The sequence below is a fragment of the Cicer arietinum genome, chromosome 4, assembly GCF_000331145.2.
Source record: "Cicer arietinum cultivar CDC Frontier isolate Library 1 chromosome 4, Cicar.CDCFrontier_v2.0, whole genome shotgun sequence".
Lineage (NCBI taxonomy): Eukaryota > Viridiplantae > Streptophyta > Magnoliopsida > Fabales > Fabaceae > Cicer > Cicer arietinum.
In genome coordinates this window covers 65373711-65378382 of record NC_021163.2, presented here as the reverse complement: position 1 = coordinate 65378382, position 4672 = coordinate 65373711, and the positions used below count along the sequence as shown (strand labels likewise).

The 4672-nt window shown below is 24.5% G+C and overlaps 1 pseudogene; it reads right to left on the bottom strand.

Annotated features, from left to right (window-relative positions):
• Positions 1-2636: 2636 nt before the first annotated feature.
• Positions 2637-4340, bottom strand: LOC101492426 (GDSL esterase/lipase At5g63170-like; annotated as a pseudogene).
• Between the last annotated feature and the right edge of the window lie 332 nt (positions 4341-4672).

The window sequence follows — 4672 nt, the reverse complement described above, 5'->3', positions numbered from 1 at the left end:
AAATTTACTGCAAAAGAAAAGTTAAGAAATTATATGATATTTCTTTTACTAAGTAATTGATTTTTTTTATGACATGTCATTATTAAGATTTTAAAATATCACTAACTTGATAACTTAACAATGGAATCTTTAATTTGAAGTTATAGATAAATTAATAAATATTTAAAATTAAATAATTAAATTAATAATATTTTAAAGTCTTATTAGTAATATGACATAAAAAAAAGGAGCTTTGAAGGATTAAGAATATATTTAACCATTTATAATTTTTATTTCCTATACAAAACTAACTACATTTTTTAAATTACATGTCTTTTGTTAAATGGCATATATTTTTGAGACACAACGAGTATTATTAAATATTTATGCGTGTATTTTAATATTAAATGTGATCATTAAATAATTTTATTACTTATTATTTCATTCAAATGTATTTTTTAATAATTAATATTTATTTTATTTAATTTTAAAAAATTATCATTAATTAAAATGACACTGATTGTGTTCGAATTGAGCGGATGCATTTGACAGCTCTAAGAGAGTCAATCACATGCATTGCAATATATCCATTAAACCACTACAAACACATACAATGCAAATAGCTATAAATATTAATATTATACTAAAATTTATGCTAAATATTCCATCGATCCCACAATATTTATTGTATTTGAGTATTTCATCCACATTAAAATAAAATGATAAATGAATAAAAGGAAACAGTTATTTTACTAATTTATCTTTATCATATATTGGTAAATTATATTAATTAGGGCTCAAAATTAGAAAAAAAATAATTAAAGTTGCATTTAAAACTAAAAGTGACAATATTTTTGGACAAATATTTTTTACAAATACGACGATTATTTTGAGACGGAAGAAGTATATTGCTTGAAAATTTATATATAATTAACTCAATTTTTTTTAAATTTATTGAATTAATATATTTATTTTAAATTTGTTATTTAATTCTATTGGAATTTGTAAATTTTATTAAAATATTATATAAAATATGAATATGTATCACAAAAATGCATGTCACCTGATGTATTTTAGTGAAGTGCTATAAATTTTATAAGATCATATTAAAAACAATTTGGCATGTAAATAATTAATTATGTTAATGGATTCCAAGTTTAAATCCAAAAGTCATATAATTGTATTGTCAAAAATATGAATCTTTTGTTACACCTACATTTCTTAGATATGTTCATTATTTTGTACTTACATTCCAAAATATATAGTTCAATATCATAACACAATTATATATGTATTATTTTGAGTGAATAATAACTCGTGTTTGGCACGCACAGGTGAATTATTAGTTATTATATTTTATTTAATTATAAAATTTATTTAAAATATTTCACAAAATTTTTGTAAATTTTTTTATCATTAGTATTTATAAATTTATTTTTTAAATATTTTTTTAACATTGCAACAATAATCATAAAAAAAAAAAAATAGTATGTTTTTTCAATCATTAACGATGATGTACAGTAATTTAACTTTAATATTATTTATATTGTATATTTTTATCGGCTCCATTTGAAAATCATTTTATTTTAATTTATAATTTATAAAAGTAAAATTGAATTTCTATTATATTACTTTTTTGTAATTATAATAATGTTTTAACTTTATAATTTATATATAAATGATTGTTTTTCTACTTCCGCACAGAGCATAGACTCAACAACATTAATTGTTATTATACAGCTCATGGATAATTCAGTAAACTAAAAGTTCGTATTTTAGTAATTGATATACTTAAGGTAAACTCCCTCATGAAAAAGTAATCAGATTTACATTTAATAAGAAATTTTGTTAAGGATAATTAATTTAATGATATCGTAGAAAAAATAATATATTCTTAAACGTGTTGCATGTAGAAAGTTGCTTCACGGATCTATAAAAGTCATTTAATATTATAGAGTAAAATTTGTACTAACTGATTACGGTAATTTAGGAATAAGATTTTAATTATTGAGAAGTAAAATAAAATTTATTAGGATTTTATTTAAGACTTGAGAAATAAAAAGAAAAAGAAAAAAGTTTGACACCATAATATTGTCCACACCCGAGTTTCTAGTGTGGCACGCTGCTTTATGAGAAGTTCTATCCTGATATGTGATATCATGAATGAGATTTATAAGTTGTAATTTACTCATTTAATTAAAAATTATTTTTTGGTAAAAAAAAACCTATAACAATACTCGTAATTTTTGTGATTAAATTAGGAAAATTTAGTTAAATCAATATAAAATGTTTCATATATTATAGTGAGTTTAGAGTGTCCCAGCATTAACAATAGAACAAGGATTTAATTAAGCATTGAACTAGTTATTTTCAACTACAATATTAGGAGATTTAATATTAGAGTTTTTCTATTTAGCGTACTGACTTTACAAATAACTCAAATTCAATAACCACCTTTGATGAATTTTGTTAAGTTAATTTTCGTAATCTTTAGCTTTTTTCTTGATATTAATGGTTAATTAATCTAAACGTTAAGAATGAATGATCCAATAAATTAAGGACAAATAGAAAAGGAAAGATAAGACATCTACTAGTAAGAAGCATTGCAAGCCAATCATGAATTTTATTAAATTTATTTGGTTAAATAAATAGTCCAATATATCATACAAATGAAAATTATTAATTAAATTAAATTAAGACTTGTTACATTCAAGTGACCAAGAGCCTTAGAAATATTGTAATTAGTAAGATCATAATTTAGATTTTGTAGCATCGAAGCGAGAGTGAGTTGATAAGCTCTCTCTGAAGGATGAGCAGAATCCCAAAAAAAGTAGGTTGATGTACTTGGACATTGAAAAGTGAATATATTGCATGTTGGGCCCATTTCTAATGTCCCAGTTCCACAGCACCCATTCCATACGTTTATGAACCCTAAATAATTTATTTCATAATTCATTAAACATATATATTAGTTTAATAATTGAATAGTAATGAAATTAAATGAAATACCTGATGCAAAAGGATTCATTATGAGACGAAGCATAGGAGTATAGACATCAACGAATTTAACATCATAATCGGGAAGAGTGGCTTTAAGATCAGAAACTCCACTAGCTAACATGCCATTGAATTGTTGTGCTAACATATTCTCAAGATCTACACATATCCTTAATGCCCCTCCAAGTGTTGTTCTAGCTCCAGGTAAGCACCCCAATGGAAGCGTACTTAGAACCCACACATGTCGTGCTCCCAATTGATATATGCTCTGCTTTTTTCAATCAATCCATAAATTAAATTAATTTAATAATAAAGATTAATTAATGAATATTATTGAAATAGAATTCCCTCATGATCACCTTTAGAAAACTTTGACTTGCCCCAACTAAAGTAGAGGCGTGTAAAAGTATAAGTGATTGCCACGTCATTGTTTCCTGCTGATATCACATACAAAGCGTTGGATATGATGTTAGCCGCTTTATCTGCACCAACACTTGCTTGCAACTTTCCTATGTAATCTTGGAAATTTTTCAGTTGAGTGCCCAATGTCAAGACATTCTGTACACAATTTATTCATTATATATAATTAATTTAAGATAAAAAATCTTGATTAAAATTAATTAATTCATAGTATATAGTAGTATTACTATTACAACATACCTGAATGTTTGCGGTCATATCGTCAAGTCCTGAACCAGCTGATGCAAAACATACTCCAGTAACAAGGTCTTGAGCTTGTAAGTTTGGATTTAAATATGCTGGCAATGTGTCTTTCACTCCCATAGCCGCCGCTAAATTAACACACACAAAAACACATTATTTATCATAAAATGTATTTATCATTATTATTACTAACATGCAGTTTTTTTCTTTTCAATGGAGCATGCATAGTGTTTTTATCGTCTACTATCTATTTCTTTTTTATAAAAATAATAGAAGATACATAATATTATATAATTAATTAAAAAAAATTAGTTATTTAACCGATATAAAATAATAACATTATAGTGTATGATGAGTAGTTTAATCTTGATCCAACAACTCATATAATTGCATTAAACGTGTAATTACTAATTAGTGATAATAAAATAATACAAATAAGATTTACTTATCAAATCAGATAGAACTCTGCCATTTCCGAATCTTCCAGTAGCCACACCTCCATAAAAATCTTTTCCATAGGGAGGAAAATTGCACTTAGTCGCTGATAATTGATTATTATTATTTCCAGTATCAAGAATTGAGTCCCCAAATGCAAACACTGCCGGATAATTTGCATTGGTTGTTGTTGCAATGGACATAGCTCTATTAGAAAATAAAATAAAATAAATTGTTAATAATCGTGCCCACACTAACTTGTTCATTTTCATTTTAATACTATTCACTTTTTATTTTCTTACACTATATTCACTCTTAAACCACGTTAAGGTATTTATACTGTATAGTTTATATAAATCTTTATTACATGCATTAATCATTAATCACCACGTTCCTTTTTAAGTATTAGTTTCCAAAAATATTTTGTCACTGTTACTCATCTGAAATTTTTAAAATGTTACATTGCATTAACTATTTTTAATTAGCCATGAAAACTTAACTATTTTTAGCATATTTTAACGTTTATTTACAAAGTATATTTATATGTTATATATTTATTGCATGGAAAAATTGATAAACTGAATCAATAAATTGTCAA